Source organism: Crocodylus porosus, unplaced genomic scaffold (assembly GCF_001723895.1).
Source record: "Crocodylus porosus isolate Cpor-Errol unplaced genomic scaffold, CroPor_comp1, whole genome shotgun sequence".
Lineage (NCBI taxonomy): Eukaryota > Metazoa > Chordata > Crocodylia > Crocodylidae > Crocodylus > Crocodylus porosus.
In genome coordinates, this window is record NW_017728886.1 from 126804896 (window position 1) to 126826932 (window position 22037).

At 44.1% G+C, this 22037-nt stretch overlaps 1 long non-coding RNA gene across 1 annotated transcript; it reads right to left on the bottom strand.

Moving 5' to 3' along the window:
- Positions 1–737: 737 nt before the first annotated feature.
- Positions 738–19685, bottom strand: LOC109324400. Its single transcript, XR_002104932.1, has 3 exons — positions 19153–19685; positions 11839–11845; positions 738–747 (listed from the first exon to the last, which is right to left on the bottom strand). It is a non-coding gene; the product is annotated as an uncharacterized LOC109324400 (long non-coding RNA).
- Positions 19686–22037: the final 2352 nt, after the last annotated feature.

The following is a 22037-nucleotide window of genomic DNA, read 5'->3' on the forward strand; positions in this document are numbered from 1 at the left end:
ATTCTGTGAATAAGTGTAAATATCAGGTGTGTAGGTTGCATCGGCAAACAAAGTTTTCTTGCATGGCGACTAGCTTTCTAGCATATGTACTGGCCTCTGGTTTCTTTACCACTCTATCCAGGAAGAGCACAGACTTTCTGCAGATACTTCCTGGGCCTGACTAAGGGCATTTATACCTGAAAGCTTGCTAAGATTTTTTACAACTATTTGAGTTGGTTTAATAAAAGATATTGGATTTACCCAAAGAACATTGTCTGCCAGTGTAAATATCAAACACTTTGCAATGGATTAATGCAACCATGATTTCTGCAAATAGAATTAAGATTTCTAATGTTCTGACCATTTTTTACTTTGACACAGGGCTAGAATTGAGGGCAGTGTTAAAGTTATATATGGAACCTGAATACCCAACTTCTTCAAATGTTTGGATTTTTAAAAGAGAAGTTTTATGACGTTTTGGTTTATGAGTATCCTTTTTTTGAACTCTGTCTTTTACTTTTTCTGAATTGGTTTTAAAATGTTACTGCAACTGAGGACTTAAGATTCTTTGAGAATTTATTTAAGCTTCCAGTCTGAATCCAAGCAGCTACCAACTGGTGAGTAACAATACCTTTCTTTGTTGCTGTTACATATGTTGCTGTTATATATGACTTATAACAAATGTATATTTATTATGTTAAATAATTTAAAACATACAACAGATCTCAAAACTCATAGATCCTGGGTTTTTTTAAAAGCACATACCTACTTATTCAGCCCACAATAAGAAGCTAGAGAGGGAAAATAAAAAGAAAGAAAAGAAAATTAAACAGTGGCCTTATGCTCACAGAATAGGGGAGGAGAAGGAAACTTAGATAGTTAGCTGAAACAAGTTCCAAAAGTGGAAGATCCTAATATCTGAAAAACAGGATGAATACAGATAATAGAGGTATTTCAAAGGATGCCCCCTGCCCCCGGCAACCCTTTGGCTCGGTGATCAGCCTTGGCAGGATCCCAAGTGCCCCCCCAGACCCAGGAGGCACCCGTCATGCCTGGTAACTTGAGTGCCCAAAATTCCCCAGAAAAATTTGAATAAATCTGTCTAAAACATGCTGTAGTTCTCTGCACTACTTAAATGTTAACCTGGAAAGTCATGATTGATGCTGCTTTGTGTTTACATGAACAATACCACAATACCCATAAGTAATGGGTGATGGTGTGCCTATTCCTAAAACTATTTGAAAATTAAAGACAAAATGAAGTGGTCTCAAGTTACAGCAAAGGAGGTTTAGGTTGGATGTTAGGAAAAACTTTCTCACTAGGAAGATGGTGAAGCACTGGAACAGCTTACCTAGAGAGATAATGGAATCTCTGTCCCCGGAGGTTTTTAAAACCCAGCTTGACAAACATGCGGCTGGAATGATCTAGTTGTTGGTGGTCCTGCTTTGAGCAGGGGCTTGAACTAAATGACCTCCTGGGCTCCCTTCCAACCTTAATTTTTTGTGATTTTATGATTCATAAATTGAATCCAAGTTCTTGTAACAGAAGGGCAGATACTTCATGGTACTGATGCATATCTCTTTTGTGATAAGTGCTCAGGATACTGTATTTCATTTACTACCGTCTGTCCTTAAGTCAGTAAATTCCATGAACACCACCAGCAAAGGCAACCAACTGATATAAAGGAATCTGTGTGAATATTAATTATTTTAAATTAATTGCTTGCTGATTGTTGATTAATTTCTAAAAAGTATCAGGAATTATGATAATTGATAGGTATTGTTCTACATGCTTCCCCAAATGGGAGTTTATAAAAGTGGGTAAAAATGTATTGGTATCAAGAAGTGATTCTTTTAAACATGGGCTCATTTGAACATGGGCTCATGAACATTGAACATGTTCATATGTTAACAACTAGGAAACATTTACAATCTCAACTAACTGTGGGCAGGCAGTGTGTTAGCCATAAGCTTTTACGTATCCACAAATAAATAGATTCAGATTAATCAGTGAGGCATGAAAATCCCAAAGCACTTCCAGATTTCCAGTAAGCACTGAGCCAGAGAAGACTTTTCCTGTCACAGTTTGGCTTAAATTGAATGGATCTATCCAGTGCAACTCCAAGAAATGGTATCTTAGATGAGAGTTGACCTTCCTGCTAGGACTGTGCAAAGCTTTGGTTTGCGATTCAATTCAGAGAAGATTCAGCCTGATTTTGAGGGCAACGCTCCAAATCTGAATCAAATCACTAGAAGCTTAAAACTTTCTGAATCAATTTGGAGCCTCTGAAGACTCAGAAGAGATTCAGAAATTTGGAGATTTGGAAGGCGGTCTTTATGGGGAAAAAGAAACGTAGAAAAGGGAGGAGAATCGGGGAGGAGAAACAGAGGGGGAATGACTGATATCTCTAGCTGGCCAGTGACTGTGATTTCTCCCTGACTGCTATTCCAATCACAGTGTGTGGGATATAGAAACAGCATAACAGCCCTTGTGTGCAGGCTTTTCTGTCCCTTTCCTGAGCTGTTTCTGCCCAAGCAACAGCATCTCAAAAGGTACTGTGGCTACTGCCCTGGCTTCCTAGTCAGTGGCATGCTACTTTCTGCTGTTAGAAAGGATTGGATAAGATATAGTTTATCTTATCTTAGCATATCTCTAGTTTACTACTTGTCCAGTTAATCTCTGTCAATTTATATTTGTTCATTCTTTTTTTTTTTGCAATACTTTAAAAAAAGAAACCTCAGTGTTTTCCCTGGCAGCGTGATCCATCACTGTGTAAGGAAGCACACATTACACACACTCACACATCATATACCAAGTAAGATATTCATAGAAGAAGAAGAGATTCAGAATCAGATTACATATAGTTATTAGATATTAATATTATTATACTTAGTTTACACACAGACTAAAGACAACACAGAAGAAGTAAGGTAGAGATTCAGATTGAGATTAACACATACAACACAGAACTCAGTGTCTTAGAAGAAGCAAAAGGAGAAGTCAGTCATATATTACAGAAGAATAACACACACCATAGTTATTATTAATATGCAATAATCAGATTTATCAGCAAGCCACAGTCCACTACACACAACACAAAGCAAACTAATTGCACATCCCAAAAGAAAATCCCAGAAGAAGTCAGACACACAGAGTCAAGCACCTTTTGCAGCACAGAAAAGATTAATATGAAGCGTGCTGGAAAGGCAGGTGCCAGGTCTTCTGGATGGGGAGGGAAAGGGGGTAGGGGGAGAGCTAGAGTTGCAAGTCCCCCCCATCCAACATAGATGCATTCTCTTCCCAAGCAGCCATGAGGCTTCTGCTGCTAGTGGAAGCAAGGAGGTGGAAGCAGTACCTGTACCTGATGTCCCTATACCTGCACCACCTCCCCTAACTCCAGAAAGAGGCACCAGCAGCAGAATAACTGTCTCCTCCACCCCAAAGTCATCTCCCAGTGTGAGCCTTCCACTCCCAGAGGAGGAGCTGGAACCAGGGGACCTAAGCACCCTGGCTTAAGCAATTCTGGGGACTGAGGCGGGAATCAGAATTTGTGCTCCACACCCCACAAAGTTCCCCTAGACTCAGGTCATCTTCTCTGGAAAGCAGCACGTTGGAGGAAGTTGAGGTTTTGGAGGCTCAGGCAAGTGGCTCAGCTGAGGCAGCTCCTCCTGCTGTTGTGCCTCAGCCTGCTGAGGAGGGGAATAAGGCAGTATCCCCACCCTCAACCCAGAAGGAGGTTAGTAGCATAGTGTGGGAGCTTTTTGAGCTGGCAGATGATCCCAGGTTTGCTATCTGCCAGCACTGCCAAAGGCAGATCAGCTGAGGCAAGGAGGTGAAACACATCACCACCACAGTGATGCTACTGCATCTCAAGAGGAAGCACCCCCATGCCCTTCTTCCTGTTTAGTCTGGCACCAGTGCAAGTGTGCCCAAAGTGAAGTCCCCTGTTAGTTCCGAAGCCCCCCAGAGCAGAGGCAGGCCACCCTGGAGTGGTGGGGGAAAGCTGTAAATGTGGGGGGGCATGTTCTCAAGGTGAGTGAGATCACCCAAACCATTGGGCTGATGCTTGCTCTGGAGGACCAGCCCTTCTCCCTAGTTGAGTGGCCAGGGTTCAGGCAGCTCATGGCACTCATGGCCCATCTTACCAAGTGCCCACATGCACCACCTTTAGCAGGATGGTGGTGCCCTTCCTGTATGAGGCATGCAGGGAGTACTTGAGGGAGGTGCTGCACAAGGCAGGGCTGCAGGTAGCCTTGCACTTCACCTCTGACATTTGGAGCAGCTGGGGTGGGAATCATGCCACTGGTGCAAACAGTCAGGCCATCAGTAGGCTCTCCTCCAAGCCAAGGTGCTGGATGAATCCCACACAGCAAGGGAGATCATGGTGGCCATGAACCGCATGGTACAGGGGTGGCTTGTTGGGCAGACCGAACTCACCCATGGGCTCATGGTCACTGACAATGGGGCCAATATGGTCAAGGCTGTCCATGATGCCAATTTTGTTGCCCCCCCCCCCCCACGTCTGCTCTGAGGTGCACATGCAGTCACCGCCAGAATGGAGCTGATGCCAGAGCTGTGGAGCCTGACACAGCTGTTTGGAGCCTGTCTGCTGTTTGCTGCATCTGTCCAGAGCCCAGGCTGGCTACAAACAGTTGTGCCAGGCTCTGGAACCCTGTTATCACCTCTGTGCTGGGAGTGGGGAAGAGACCGGGGCTGTGCTGCCTCAGCCCCCCACCCCCCCACTGCCCGCTCCAAGGCATGCGTGCATGTGCTGATATGGAGCTCATGCCAGAGCCCAGAGCCCAGCACAGCTGTTTGCAGCCTCCCAGCTCCAGCTGGCCCTGGCTCTGAGGAGCTACTGCCAGCCAGGAGCCCAGGCTGCTCCCAGCAGGTAGCTGGGATGCAGCAAGCCCTGCTGGGAGCAGCCCAGGCTCCATCACTGGCAGCAGCTACCCAGAGCCGGGCTGGCCATGGTATGCCAAGCAGAATGGCTTTGCATGCCATGCTTGGTACTCATACCGGGGGTTGCCAACCCCTGACTTAGACAGTCATGAAAACACTGGAGAGAAGTATTTTGCAGTAATACCTGTCACTTCTTTTTTTGAGAGATCCAAAGAATTATTGAGAATTATACACGCATGGGCAGAGTGAGGGACAGAAGTTAACTGAAGGCAAATTACACAGTGTGTGCTTGTACATGCACACTTTACTGCAGTGTTGACTAGTTAGCTCCATAGTAAAAAGTCAATGTCTGTACATCCACCAGTATTGGGGCACAGTAAATTCATTAAGTCTGCTATAAGAGTACTGTCGTATACAGTGCTATCATATGGCAGACTCATTTACTGTTCGGGAACACAGGTATGGACAGTGACTGTGACCCCTGCATTTTGAGCTGGTGTAGAGCAGCCTCAGGTTGGCAGCAGGCTCAGGGGGGCAGCCACACAGTTCCACAGTTTCAGCACTCTCATGCCCCAGCCAGCCTCTCTCTGCTGCCTGGTGCCACCATGCAGGGCCTGGGGCTAACCCCCTGAGCTTGCTGCCAGCTCTGGACTTCTTAGACCTGGATCAAACTGCTGTGGTCCCAGGCACACATGAAGATGCTCCATCTGGGAGCAGCTGATGTGCTGAAATATGAGTCACATTTAATAGCACATGTAGATGAACCCAGTGAGTAGTAAAAATAAGGCTTGGGCATTTTACCTTGTACTCATTTGATCTAAATGATAGAATGTGCTGTGGAAGGGCTGTTTCCTTCTCAGTGAAGATTTTAATAATTTTGGCTTTCTTGCTGGAAATGCTTCATGGAATTAATTCAACAATTGAATTTTACCTCCAACTACATGTATGCCTCTTTTGAAGTCAGTACAGCTACATGGGTCTAACTGGTGGCAGAATTTGAGTCAAATGCAGTATAATATATTGGATTACCCAGCATGGATAACAGTTATCGCCATCAGGGTATGCCAGTTATTCAGGAACAGCTGTGGATAGCAGGTATTTTCTGTGTAAGCTTTTTCTACCTTTTGTTCTCTTTTTCCAGTCAAGGTGTTTCTTTATGTAACTGCTTAACAGCCATAATGAAATCAGTTCTCTACTTATAAATATTCCTCACTAGATGCTTTTTGTGTGAATTTGCACTTTTCTCTGCTTTCTTAACATCCCATCTGTCCTGGCTTAAAAAAACCCCAAAACACAAGAAAACACCAACTCTTCTCTTTCATTCCCTGACCTGCTAGTTCTAGATCTAGTCCCATCAGAGCTCACTGTGTTCTTACAGAAATAAGAACATCATTTTGTCTTTAATTTTCAGGTAGCTTTAGGAATAGGCACACCACCAGGAAATGTCCTGTTGGACCTGGTCCTGGCCACAGGGGTCTCCAGGTCCTTGACCACCTGGGTGATAGTGATCATTGCTTGCTGGAGTTTACCATCCAGCGCAGGGTGTCAAGGGCCAGCAGCAAGGCAATAGCCCTAGACTTCAAGAGGGCCAACTTCAACGAATTGAGGAGATTAGTGGGAGAGGCACTGGGGTTCTCAAGGGCAGAGGAACTCAGTGCCCAAGATGAGTAGCTGTTCCTTAAGGAGACGATACTCAGGGCCCAAGGGGTGACAATCCCAACAAAAAACAAGTGGGGAAGGAGTGCCTGAAATACCCCCTGGCTCACCAAGGGCATCCAGGAATGCCTGATCACCAGAAAGGCGGTGTACACCCGGTGGAAGGAGGGTACTATCTCTTGGCACAGCTTTATGAGCGCTCGTGGTGCTCGGGCCAGGTGCCGGATGATTGGAAGGTAGCCAACGTGGTCCTCATCTTTAAAAAAGGGAGGAGGAAGGACCCAGGCAACTATAGACCTGTCAGTCTTACCTCAATCCTAGGGAAACTCTTTGAGAAGATCTTCATGGAGCACATCTGTGATGGGCCAGCCTCAGAGATGATGCTCAAGGGCAACCAGCACAGTTTCATTAGGGGCAGGTCATGTCAGACAGACCAACTGGATTGCCTTTTATGATCAGGTCACAAAAGCTTTGGATGCAGGTGTTGCCATGGATGTAGTCTTTCTGGACTTCAGCAAGGCCTTTGACACCATCTCCCACCCCATCCTCATTAAGAAATTGGGTGACTGTGACATTGATGCCTACACAGTCAGATGGATTGCAGATTGGCTGAAGGGTCGCACTCAGAGGGTGGTGGTGGAAGGGTCATATTCAACCTGGGGAGAAGTGGGCAGCAGAGTCCCCCAGGGCTCGGTCCTTGGGCCCACACTGTTCAATCTCTTTATCAGCGATTTGGACGATGGGGTGAAAAGCAACCTGTTTAAATTCGCTGATGATACCAAAATTCGGGGTGAGGTGAACACACTAGTAAGGAGGGAAAGACTGCAGCAAGACTTGGATAGATTACAGGGGTGGGCTAGCAAAAACAGGATGCGCTTCAACACTGACAAGTACAGGGTGCTGCACTTGGGCAGTAGTAACCAGCAGCACACTTATAAGATAGGAAACTCCCTCCTTGAGAGCACGGAGGCAGAAAGGGTTCTTGGAGTCATTATTGACTCCAAGATGAATATGGGCTGACAATGTGAGGTCACGGTTGGCAGGGCTAACCGGACCTTGTAGTGCATCCACAGGTGCACCTCTAGCAGGGCCAAGGAGGTGATCTTCCCCTTCTATGCAACACTGGTCAGGCCACAGCTGGAATACTGTGTCCAGTTCTGTGCACCCCACTTCAGGAGGGATGTGGACAACTTTGAGAGGGTGCAGAGGAGGTCCACCTGAATGATTCGGGGACTACAGGGCAGACCCTACAATAAGAGACTGCAGGACCTGAACCTGTTCAGCCTTTCACAAGAGAAGGCTGAGGGGGGACCTGGTGACTGTCTATAAACTCACTAGGGGGGACCAGAAGGGTTTGGGAGAGACCTTGTTTCCCCTAGCACCCCCTGACATAACAAGGAATAACGGCCACAAGTTGTTGGAGAGTAGGTTTAGATTAGACATCCGCAAGAACTACTTCACAGTTAGGGCAGCTAGGATCTGGAACCAACTTCCAAGGGAAGCGGTGCTGGCTTCTACCTCCTCCCCAAACTGTGGTGCTAGATGCAGTAGTCTGGGAGCTAACCTTGCCTGGGAAAAAATGAGGTAAAAAAAGGCACTGAGTACTTCAGCCTTTTCCTCATCCTCTGTCACTAGGTTGCCTCCCATGTTCAATAAGGGACCCATACTTTCCCTGACCCTGTTATTAACATACTTGTAGAAACCCTTCTTGTTACCCTTCACATCCCTTGCTAGCTGTAACTCCAAATGTACTTTGACCTTCCTGATGTCATCCCTCCATACCCAAGAAAAAATATTATACTCCTCCCTAGTCATCTGTCCAAGCTTCCACTTCTTGTAAGCTTCCTTTTTTTGTTTAAGCTCACCAAAGATTTCTGTGCTAAGCCAAGTTGGTCACCTTCCATACTTACTATTCTTCCTGCACATTGGGATGGTTTGTTCCTGTGCCCACAATAAGGTTTCTTTAAAATACAACTAGCTTCCCTGGACTCTTTTCCCCCTCAGATTCATGTCCCAAGGGATCCTACCCTTAGGAAGTCAAATTCTGCTTTTCTGAAATCCAGGATTCATACTCTGCTGCTCTCCTTTCTTCCTGTGGTCAGGATCTTCTCATGGGTACTGCTGTTCAAATTGCCACCCACTTCTACATTCCCCACCAATTCTTCCCTGTTTGTGAGCAGCAGGTTAAGAAAATCATGGCCCCTCATTGGTCTTTCCACCACTTGTACCAGTAAGTTGTCCCCAGTGCTCACCAAAAACTTTCTGGGTTGCTTGTGCACTACTGTATTGCTCTCCCAACAGATGTCAGTGTGATTGAAGTCCCCCATGATAAGCAGGGCCTGTGATCAGGAAACTTCTACCAGTTGTCTGAAGAAAGCCTCATCTACCTCATCCTCCTGGTCTGGTGGTCTGTAGCAGACCCTCATCATGACATCACGCTTGTTGCTCTTCCCTTTAACTTTATCCAGAGACTTTCAACAGGCCTGTCTCTAGTTTCATATTGGAGCTCTAAGAAATCAACCAGCTCTTTACATATAGCACAACTCCTCCTCCTCTTCTCCCCTGCCTTTTTGTCCTGAACAGTTTATACCCATCAATGACAGTGCTCCAGTCACGTGAGTTATCCCACCAAGTTTGTTATTCCAATCAACTCATAGTTCTGTAACTATGCGAGGACCTCCAATTCTTCCTGCTTGTTTCCCAGGCTCTGTGCTTTCATGTATAGACACCTGAGGTAACTAGTCTATTGCCCTACTTTCTCAGACACTTCTAAGTGGCTGGGAGCTGAACACCCACAGACCACAAACAGCACTGTGCTGGCCATCCCTCCTGCACCACACAGTGTGTGCCCCCACTACATCTCACCAAGACCTCCACACTGCAGGGTCTTTAGGTACTCCCTGAAGTCCCCCAGCCATAAACTCCCTCCCTACTCAACTCTATTCACTTGCTGCTGAAAACACAACACACAGTAGGATTGTGATTGAATGCAGGATTTCACCTTCAAGACTTGCTAATCTCTTGACCTTTATAGTCATAAGCATTTACTCAAGGAAGGAAAAGCAGAAAGGAAATATTATGAGTATTTTGAATGGTGCTGTTATGCTTCATCAGTGACACCTGAAATATAACTCACAATATTAATTCACTTTCCATTTTTTGTTTGTCAAAAGCTTATGATCTGCAGCTAATACCAGCCAGTGGGAAGCAGCAGAAGCATAGACAATGGCAGTAGTGCCTGCCATCTCTCACAAGACAGATACATGCCTTTCCAGACTACTTTGTGGCTTTGATTCAAGAGCAATATCAGCTAAAATATAATTTAAATGCTTCAACAGCAAGATAGCATTTTCACTTCCATAGCAAATAGAGGCTACAGCCCAAGACATTCCAAGGTTTGAATATTATTCAATGCACTTCCCAGTTTTTAATGTCTTTCAAAACTTTCAGGAAATAGGCGGGCTAGAACTGAAGCATTAAACTGTGAATAAAGGTAGTTAGAGAAATATGCAGAATGGTTTGGGAAAATAAGTTTGCTGCTACACAAAGCACACTAATGGTTACTCATAGAGAGCATGGGTAATAGCCTACTCATTCCAGACCTAATTGATCCACAGTGTAATTCTACTGAAGTGAATTGTGTTACACCAGGGTGAATCGGACCCTCCAACTCTATGTTACAGGAAGGCTTACATTGTTAAGGAGAAGAATAAATAGAATGCTAGAGTTTAGTCCACTACCACACAATATGTGTATTTCCCAGATATTTAAACACATCTGTTTGATTACACAAATTACATAGTAATGAAGTGTGGGAAACATAAAGTGATAGTGAGTGAAGATAAATTATTTGGCAGTGGGGAATGGTAGACAATAGGCTTTTCCAGAATGAGGTCTTGTATTCATTGGTGTTTTTTTGGAGGGGGTTGTTTGCTTGTTTTGATTTTTGACTTTTTGTAATGTGTTTTCATTTGTTAGATATACTCCAATGGAATTCATTTCCAACCCTTTGTTTGTTTGTCTATGGTTATAACATAAAACACCAAGATCTAGCAAGCTTAAAAGGTATTGTACATAAGTCAGTCAAATCTCATCATAATTGTTTCTTCAGCCTCCATTGTGGAGACAGAGCACATAAAAATGTCCCTACATACACACAAACAAACATGGAGGCAGACACACACACATGCATCATGTGTGTATACACACACACATATACATGTATGGATATATATGATGTGTGTGTGTCTGTATACACATGAAGATACATAGATCTCTCTCTCATATAGATAGCTAGATATATTAAAGGTCAAACTGCAAGACAGATAGATAGATCTAGGATGGGGGACTTCAGGGGGAACTAGATCTAGATATATCTATCTATCTATCTATTGGGTTTACCTTTAATAAACTAATTATAAGTCAGGACTAAATTTCTGGCTGATAGTATTGTTTACCTGAGTCCAAGGGCGAGAAGCAGAGCTGTAGTCTTATCACATTTGATATTGTTCCCAGAACCTGTAAGTAATCTCTTTAATTATTTGAAATGCACACACTGAACAGACAGGGGGGAATAGGCTAATGTGGTTGTCCAACTCTCTATATCAGTGGTTACCAAACAGTCAATCTCAATTGACTGGTCAATCATGGCGCCTCTGACAGTCAATCTCAGTTGGAGGGGTCTGAGCACAAGCACACTCAGCTTCCCCCCTGCCCCCCGATTGAGATTGACTGTCAGAGGCTCCATGATTGAGAACAGGGGCATATACGAGCATCCGGATCACAGCAGTGTAGCAAAACCCCCAGTTTTTCCTTTTTTTTTCTTTTAAAATGCATTCCCTCCCGTTCTCCAATCATTTCTGACTTTTTCTTTCGGTCTCTATTCCCTATAGATAAGTATAAGTGAGGTAAGATACAGGATGAGCTACAGCATTTTATTTTGGTAGCAAGTTGTATTTGTTTTGTTTTTTCTCCCTCTTTATATTGTATAATTATTATGTTTATATTGATTTTTACCGTTCTATATTACTGTTTTACTGGTACTATATGATTTAGGCCTACATATATAAGTTAGCATGTGATGTCATATTTCCATTTTGTTTGTCAAGTCTCCATCCTGTCCCCAGGCCCCATTGTGTAACTCATGACTCACACCTCCCTCTCCTATGTAACTTGATTCCTGAATGAATGTGGATGAATTAGAGTGCTTGAGGGACAATGGCAGAAGGTCTAAAAATAGCTCCCTCTGAATGACTGAACCATCAAGACCAATACCTGGACCAACGACCCAGCCCTTGGAACCACCCATCTGCATTCAAGAAACAAAAGATTAGGCAACCCACCATTGTGCCACGCTGCACATGCTCCGTAAGAACACCTGGAGGCCTCTGGAACAGGACTGACCTTGCCTGGACAGGACCTCCCCATAGAAAATCAGAGGTAGCCAGCCCCATAAAAGCAGTAGTGAAGGCTGACTCCTGGGGATGCCCTCTCCATCTGGACCAGCACTATGCCACACCACCTATCCACCCAGAGGCCCTCCTGGCGACCCCCCTCTGGACAACACCTACTGGACAAGGACTCCTTTCCAGGCTGGATAGGTAGCTATAGACCCCTACCCCCTCTTCAACCAAGGACTTGGACTCTGCTTCTCTTCCCCACCTGGATTCCAGCCCTTCTGCTGGGTCTCTTTCTCCTGCTGCCATTGTGGGTGCTTGTATGTGTGTGTGTGTGTGTGGGTGGGTGGATGTGGGTGTGTGAGTGAACCAATAACTTCATGGGGCTGTGTAGTGTGTTATTTGTTTAATAAAATTGTTATTTGGACCCCTAAGTTGGGTTTTACTTTACTATTGTTTGGCCCTACTCCAATCTCTGCTCCTCGCCCCTCTAACTTCTGTCTCATTTCTTCCTCTCCTGCTTCTGGCTCACTGCCACCTCCAACACCTGTCCTGAGCTCCTCTCTGCCTCCAACCCCCCTGTTTCTTTGCCACTGTCTTATCCCCACTGCCTTTTCATTTTCCCTTGAGCAACCAGGTTTCTGCCTCAGTTTCTTTCCTGGCTGTCTCCTCTTAGCCTCCACTTATCTGCCCTCCCCCCCAATCTCTAAGCTGTCAGCTTGTTTCCATCCCCAAGGTCCCAGGTTTCTGCCTCTCCCTCTCTTTCCTGGCCATCTCCTCCTTGCTACAACTTATCTTCCCCCACCTCCCAATATCTCAGCTATCTGCCTCAGTTTCCAGCTCCAATCTACCTTAAGTAAACCCATTTCTCAGCTAGCTTCTCTATAGTCAACCAGTTCTAATCCCAGTTCTGGCAACTTTCACTCCCTACATTTTAACTCTCTCTCTCACCTGAACCTTCCCCCAAGTATCTCAGCTACCCAAAGCACACACATACATAGTGTACCATCCAAGTTAGGAACTTACCTGTGTGTATGTGCAGGTGGGTTGTATGTGTGTGAACTGGGGGGGGGTGTATATATATATATATGTCATTGTGTGCATGATATATGAATTAGTGATCTGTGTCTAACTTTTGGGGTGTATGTGCTTGAACTGGTGATAGGTATGCACATGCCTAGGCTGGTTTGGAAGTGTATGTGCCTGAGTTGGTAGTGTGTGTGTGTATACACCTAATTGATTTGTGTGTTTATATATGTGCAGTTGTGTCACACACTCCTGTCTCAGAGTGGAATATTGAGATCCTGAGAGTTGGCCTGACCCCACAGGGCAAAAGCAGGATGCAAGTGGCATGGCTAGGCTGAGCCATGCTCCCTGCCACCCGGGCCAGGCTGGGTGAGTAGAATAACCCCTGCCCCCCTGTGCCCTAGCATGCCCTACCATGCTCTCTGCCACTGGGTGAGTGGGGTCAGAGCCCAGGCAGCTTGTCCAGGTGCACAGGGGTGGGGCTTAGGGAGCAGATTCTGGAAATGGATGCAGGGTTGGGGATCCTGCCTGCCTGCTGCTGCTGTCCTGGTTGAGCCTACATGAAGCAGCAGTGGCGCTCTTCTTACTGGAACAATAGGGGCAGTGGCAGGTGGGGAGGGTTTGTGCCCCTGAGCAGGGCGGGGAAAGGAGGGAAATTCTTACCTTAAACAAATCCTCTATTGTTGTTCCCTTGGAAATATCTCACTGCCAGGGGGTGGGGTGGGAGGCAGGCAGGTGGGGGATGAGAGTGGGGGATTTGGTAGATCCTGGGGTGCCCTTTACATTCAAATAGTAATCTCCACCATAAAAGGGTTGAAGACCATGGCTTTATATATATGAGAGAGAAAGAGACATAACTATATATCCCATAACTGGGAGGGTGGGAGCGGGTAAATGAAGAGAAATGTTTTTAAAGGTGATCTGTCTCTACAATGGACACTGAAAAAACAATTATATAAGATTAGTTCATGTTTATACAACGGGTTGTGCTCTTTTTACTGTCTTACTAGGGAAACCTATCTCAGTAAAGTTGGGGCAGTTAAGAACTAGTTCCATGATTTAAAAGATACAATTCCTATAAACACAAATGACAGCAAGAAAACAACACAGTGCACATACTGCAGATGGAAAAAAAATCTGGATATTATCTGTTGTCTTGGAAATGGCATTTAAAGGTTTGATTTTGGGAATTGGCTTATAGGTATAGATATATGCATTAGGATGGTTTATGATGGGCAGCAAGGGTTAATTGATTTGTAAGATCCTGGGTTTCACACACAGTTTCTCATAGCCCCCAGAAGCAGACAGGCTGTCTAGCATGAGAAGACCAATGGATGGACAGTCTGAGAACTGAGGGTGACATGCCATAACACAAGATCACAGCCTTCAAGGCAGTCAGGTTGTCTAACATAACAAGGACACACAGCCTGAGAACTGAGGAAGTATGTAACACTTCCTGTAACACAATTCCCAAAACACACTACCAATAACATAAGATATGTGACACCAGCTACAAAGCCCCAGAGAAGCAGGGGGGCCTGAGTCCCGGTTTTGGGGGAACAGACCAAATTAGGAGAAGGCCCAGAAGGCTATATGGACATGTGACTACAGAGAGACAACCAACCAGAGATAGCCATGGATGAAGAGTCCTCAGGAGGGAGGGAGAATACAAAAGCAGGGATTTGAGAGTAACAAAGGGTCCTCCTTCTCTTTCTTTCTATCCTTCCCTGTCCCACCTGGGCTCCTTCTTCTTCTCTTCCCTGAGAGGAATCCCCATCCCTGTCCCCATCCCCTGGAAAAGGTCCCTGAAGCCACCATGGACTGAGGGCATACCAGCAGCCCATCTCATGCACCTTACTGGAGCAGAGCTGTGGGCCTCAGGATCCCATCTCCAGACTGCTGACATCTGACACCTAAGAGAATGAGCCTCAGAGTAAAGACTGGGTCCTGACCAGATGACTTTGACTCCAATGAGATTACACATATGTAATATATTTAACAAGACAAACTGATAAAAGATACTAGCATTTTCAGCCCAAACCAGCCTCTGTTTGTCAATTGCTAATCCATCTGCTGCGCGTACCATATGACAGTGAGAACAAATTGAAGTTGACTCACTAGGGCAAATAAACCTCTTGCTTACTTTCTAAATGTGTCTGTTTTCTGCCATATAAGTGACACTCTATGGTAATGCTGAGATTTGTTGTACCAACCACTTCTGTTCCATTAACATTCATGATTCCAACAATTAAACCTAATTCAAGAAAACTACAAGAAAAGTATCTTTTAGGCACCAGCAGAAAAAAGCTGATTGGTATTTCCAGCCATGTTCATTACAGTGAATAACAGGGCAGTGTTTTGTCTGATTAAGGGAAATTTAAAATAGCAAAGAAAGATGTACTGGGTACAGCCAATCATCTGAGTATGGATTAGCAGATTTACCAGCAGACATATCGTTGCATCACTGTATGTATTTAAAAATACGTCCCCAAGACTATTGAAGTCTAGGATTCCAGAAAAAGACAACAACCACCCACAATGAAACTCTACATCTCTCTGATGCCTCCTGCCCCAGCTAGGTCCCCTGGCAGCACACCTTTTCAAGAAACCACTTACCCATGAGCTTTCCACATTAGTTTCAGTCTACAAACTAGTCAGAGGGCATGGATCAAAGGAAGGCATGAGGGAAGACACTCTTTCTTGTAAATTACCATACAAATTTACTTATCTCTTCTCTAGGCCCCACAATGTATCCTTTTGTTTTTTTGCTTCTCTCAGTATGCACAAGCAGAAGAGAAGGCATATATAGCTCTGTATTCATAACATTTTGGAAGGAAGCAGAAGAGGATTTGGCACTAAAAAGACAAGACTAAACACAATAATTTAATTTCAGAAAATACTTGGTGCTCCAGAGTACTTAGATGTACCAATTCAATCCGAATCCACACAGATGATATAGTTCTTAATGCAAGCTTAGACAAAGCTGCCAAAGAAACTGAGGTGAACTTCAGGTAACCCTTCTGCTTTTCTATTTAAAAGACAAATGAAAGCTATAATGTTAAATTAGGCACATATGCCAGAAAAGATAAGATTTTTCAAGGAAAAAAATAATGCTGCATTGAAGTTATACTTCAAAAAGTAATTTTCAGATTTCCAAATAAAGAAACTCTCTCTTGTGCATCATTCAGAAGAATCAACCTGACACTGCCATAAAAGCAGAGCTGAGTGTCGAGCTCAGAATTTTCCCCACTCCCTTTGTGCTTTGTTAACTACACTAAAATTGATGTTTTGCTATGGTTAATTTCATATTTTTTGTCAGGAACAGAATATCAGAGCCATAAGAATATGAATAAATTTTACCAATCAGAAGGGACATCTGTATCTACCAGTGCTGCATGATTCTGACACTTAGCATTTGGACTGATTCAGGGAACCCATATGCAAGTCATGAACTTTTGTTGATATTAGCAAGTTACTATCCATTTGCTACTCCCATTTACTGTATTTCATACTGTCCTGCCAAACAACCAGTGTTATTGATAAGGACTTTTCTCCAAGATTCTTCTTCTTTCTTTAAAAGTTTTTCCATCTACTGCCAGAGAGACTCTAATACCTAAGAAGGGTTTCCTCATTTCACCACCCCGACCTTCCTCCCTGGGGACAAATTTCTTTTAATCTGTAATGCATATTTGCCCCTGGTATGCTGTTCTCCCTTCATGTAGTCTGGGCAGGAAAAACAAAAGTGGAATACTAGGGTGTTGATTAAATAATGGATGTGATCAATATGTCAGAGAAATGAGTCAAATAAGCAAATACAGCATATTGTTGTTACAAATCCAGTCTGGCCCCTTCCTCTCTGCTAGGAATGGATGTGACCACTGAATCACTTATGCTTCTAGTTACAAGTTTGAACAGCATAAAGATATGCAACTCCTGTCTAGTACTTTCTCCCAAGAACTGAGGCCTCAGTCTCACTTCCTAGTGCATTGCCTATGGAGATACTTGGGGACTGGACCTAATGCATCACTCTGACTTCTTAAATAGTTTAAGTACATTTACTCTAAGGCTATGTTGAGCTCTTATGGAGCACATGAAGGTTAGCTTTCTGCAGGGCTTTTGAACACTCCATTGCACCCTCTCCAACAATGTGAGAGATACTAATCACTTAGGAAATAAACATTCTGCACACGATGTGCCTCTGTCTAGCACACCATTCCCTACAAAGGCTGTGGAGACCTTTATATGGTAATTAAGTCAGAATTATCTTTTCCTCACCAGGATTCTGAAGGGAACTCTCCTCATCTTGAACTAGTAAAAATGGCCAAATACCACCTGTGTATCTCTGTAAGGCTTCTCACTGTTTTTAAAGAGTCAGCCATCAGGTAACCAATAATACAGTTATTCAGGTAAAGGGATGCAAGCACATTCTGACACACTGTCAAAACTACAAGATACTGCAAATCAATTTGTCAGCATTTGAGACAGGTACTCAAGAAAGCCAGTCTATTTAAAGCTCTGTGTGCCATCAGTGAGTATGATTAGGCACTGCATGTGTTTAGCATCCTTACATCATTATCTCCAGAAAACAAATTATTTTTTTGGTTGTGTAAGTCTAATACACATAGTATCATTTATCATATGCAATTTATTATAGCAGCAAGGAGAACAGTGCTACTCACTTCATTTTTTGTGCTAGCAGTGTAATTATGCGACCATTCAGATAGCAATCTTCTATAAGCACAGATTCAGAATTTACAATAAATGCTGCAAGCAAAGGGAATATGATTTTTGGTTTAAAGACATTCATACTAGTCATACAGCCATAAATAGAAAGCTAGTAGTGTTGGAAAGGAATATTTGTACTACTACAGAGTATTTGATGAAGTGCTTCTTTGGTTTTTATAATGAGTGACAAAAATAAACCTAGTGAATGTTATTATACTTGCTTTTATTCCTAGATGGAGGCATAGACTCCTGCTGTGAACCACAAATATCAGTCCACAAAAATCAGGTGCACAATGCAATTGTGGATGCTAAATTCATGGGGTCAGGACTTCTGGGCATCTTACTAGCTCTTAAAAATGTATGGGTTAGTCATTGGTGAGCAAGATAATCTGACATAGCAAAGGTCTGACATACCTGACATCAGAGGACAAAGAAATATATAAACTAATAGATTATGTATCAAGCCTTTCTAATCTAATAGATTTCTAATTTAAAAGTGATTTCAATTTCTGAACATCCATTTCAGTTTCAGTTTAGGGTCACTTCTCATTTCATATGAAGCACTACATCTTTCACCAGTTTATAGGCACATTGATTCCAATAGCACTAGCATTTAATAAGGGACTTTTAGGGAACTTCAGAGATGTAAAGTCTCTACTGAAGCTTCAATAACACAATTGTTACTGGAATGTATTAACATTTCTCAAGTTGTTTTCATAGTGACTGATTTTGTACTGGTTACCTTGGAGCTCTAATTCAACTTTAGACATTCTTTACATTTTAAAAACACTTAAAAGAAGGACATGAATAGGACAGCAGCTCTATCAGTGACAACACCCACTACCATTGAGGAGGATGACTTTTTATATTTCCTTTCACTAACCTTTAGAAGGACAATAATAACTAGTTTGTCACAAAACTGTTTGACAATGCTTTTACTGAAGACTCTTTCTTGCAATTGAAAGTAGTCTCACTATTAGAATCCTCTTTGGTTTGGCCTTTCCTTATTACATCACTAAAAGTGTCATCCCTGGGAATTTCAGAGATGAGATTTAATCTTTATGCTTCTTAATCTCTCTACTTCATTAGAATGGATCACTATCTCCCTCTCAACTCCTTTTCCCCATTTAGCTTTGACCGTTCTCCAGCTATTTCTCTGCTTATTTCTATGTTTTTGGGGGTAGATCTCATATCTTCTCATTTATTCTGTGGATCCCACAGGGATCTCCTCCTTCACCCGATGCCTATACCTTCACTAAATTGACTTATCTGCTAATAGTTACAACTATTATTTTTATGCATTTATCTCTCAACTTGACTGTGCTATTGGCTACAAAGGACCAACTTGCAGGATCATAATACATTCAAATTTATTGTACGGGATGTGAAGTTACCAATAAAATCATAAATGCAACCTTTGAGTTATGAGGGGTACTGGCCACCTTAACACACACTTTCTTTCTTTCACACACACAATTTCTGCAATAGTAGTGTAGCACTGATGTTGGTTTATACCTATCCAGGGCACTGGAGTCTGCTGTCAATGGTCAGCTTCCTCCAGGGTGATGTCTTCTCCAGAAAGGGGTCACCTGCTTGTCCTTCTGTCTCAGTAGGTTGAGTACTGGATGAGAGAGTGCCACTGAGGGTCCTGCTTCACTGCCTTTTATCCCTTTCCGGCAGACTTGTGTGCCCCCCCAGCATCATCTTGGCTGCCCAATCCAGAGATCGCTGTCCCACATGGGTTTTGAGTAGTACATGACAGCTGTTAGTCGCAGGGGTCTCTGCCTCCTGGTACCTGAAGTTTCAGGAGTCCACCCTAGACTTATTGACTTAAGGGCTGTATTGTCATGGGTTACAGGAATAGTCAATAGAGTGGGTGCTCAGTTCCGGGGAAACAATTTCTTGCCTTGATTAGAAATTAGCTAGGCTATTGTCAATTAACAGCCAGAGATACTTGGTTTGTCATTCATACTCACATTAATTCAGGGGACTGCCCAATATAGCACTTTATTTCATCACCTTACAATTACAATTTCAATGTAGTTTTTAACAATGGTCCAGGGTGTAACTTAAGGATTTTAAAGTATAAAATATAAAATACAAAATGCCATGGTAAAGATGAGGCAGATGAAATATAAAAATGCACTGTGAGAAATATATAAAAATGCAATGTGAGGTAGTGAGGATCAAAGGCTAGTGGGGACAGTAAGTCAGTCAGGTTAGCACCAAGATATATTTAGTCTTTGAAGTGGATACTTTAGTCCTTTTTTTTTTCTTTACTGACATTTAGCTCAGTTGGTATGTAGATGTAGTTTGTAGGCTTCTCAACAGAAAGCCACTTCAGCTTTGTGGCTTGCTCTGAGCCTTGCCACTCCCATGCAATAAGTGTGCTAGGTCTCTGCCAATACTTAGAAGGAAAAAGAAATCCACAAAATGGGGTTGTTTGGCTGCAAGAAAAAAGGGGCTTCTGTTATTTTGATGTCCAGAAGGTAAATGTAAAAAGGGGGCTTTCTGTTACAATGCCATTCCCTAGTTTCTCTCACATCTTAGATCAGGAATTTCCTCCTGGATAACTGGCCACAACTTAATGGCTGGGGCCACATGAGTGTGGGCATTTGGTTCCTTGGGGACAACTAGCAGTGGCACATCTTGTGCCGCTGCTAGTTGTTTCCAGTGAATGCCTGTGCCATGCACCCTCTGGTGCGTGGCAGGTTACCCTGGGTGGGGTAGAGGAGGCTGGGGCAAGCACTGGGCTGGCCCCAGCAGTCTTACCTGGAGTTCTGGGGCCTCCTGGGGATGCACCATTGGTGATCCTGCTGCTTGGAGCTTGGATGGCATCCGGAGTGTGGCTCCAGCCAGCCAGGTTCCAGTTTTGAGTGGTGCTCACTGCCCCCATGTGCACTGCTGAGTGTTTTTTGGGGGGGTTGTACTTTTTTTTGACCCCTAGATATCCAGGGGTAAAAAAAACCCTTCACTGCTCCCTTGTAGCAGGAAGACAGCTGAATGTTCAGCATGTGACACCACAGAAATGTCTGCAGCACCATATTCCTGGCCATGCTCATCTGGACTCGGCAATGTGGCTAAAAAATTTTGAAGATAAGATTTTTCCTCGCACCTTGAATCAATTTCACCTGCCTTTGATACTGCACTAGTTTTTTTACACCTTGGGTATAAAGGGTCAATATTGCTTCTTGAGGTGGAGTCTATATATGTCTCTTCTAAATAACCCAGTATACTTTAATGAGAAAAAATTGTTTTGAAATCAAATGTATATGTATGGAGGATAGAGACAGACTATTCTCTGTGACTGCAGGCCAAGCTGGCCTTAGGGGTGGGCATTGTGGGTGATGACCGAGGGCATCATGGTTAGGGGGAGGCGCCACACACATACATGCCCTGCCCTGCTACTCATTCTGCATGGGAGCCATTGGGGTGATTTGGTGGCACCTGATCCTGGGCGCTGGACAGCGAAGCCCAACCCTCCTGTCTGCACCGGGAGCTGATCAAAAGTAGCTCTCCAGTGCAGCAGGATGAAAAGCCCTTGGGTAGCAGCACCAGTTGTGGTGGATACTGTCAGGGAATATGATAGACTGAGAGGAGGATGCCAAGAGCCAGCCCAAAGGCAAGGCAGTGGTGCATAGTGAGAAGGCAGCATTACTGGGCAGCCTCAACTTGTGCGCCAAGGGCTTTGCCATCATTGATCTTCTGGGTCTGGAGGCCAAACCACAGCCTGTTCTTGGCCACCACCACCACAGCTGAGAGCAAAGGCGAAAGTGGATGAGTAGTGCTGGGCAGCAGTGCCCTGCCACTGGGGCTGGGCTTTCTGCAGGCAGCCTTGAATGCTACCCACCCACCTGCCTTTCCTGCCACCCCATGTTAAGCCCCTGCCACCACCACACAGCCCTGCCATCTAGTACCAGTCCAGCATCTTGGGTAAGCAAACACATGCTTTCCAAGGATAGCCCACAGGGTCCCTTGCCACCTGCAGCTGCAGGGGCATGTGTGCCCTTCATGCATGTACCCCTTCTTCCCCCAACACACACCACCCACATCCCCTTCACACATACTGTGCTGGTGACTTGTGGAGGGGGGCGGGGAGTAAAATTTAGGCTGGATATCAGAACTTTTTCACTATGAGAGTGATAGGGTAAGAGAGTTTGTGGAACCACCATCCTTGGAAATTTTCAAGAGCAGGTGATGGTTTAGTCAGGGACAATCCTGGTTTGAGCAGAGGGTTGGACAATATGACACCCAGAGGTCTCTTCCAGCCCTAATTTTCCATGATTTTGTTCTTGTAGAAAATACATGATTTCTAAGGTTAAGTTTTTCTTCCACCCTAAAATGTTTGGGAAC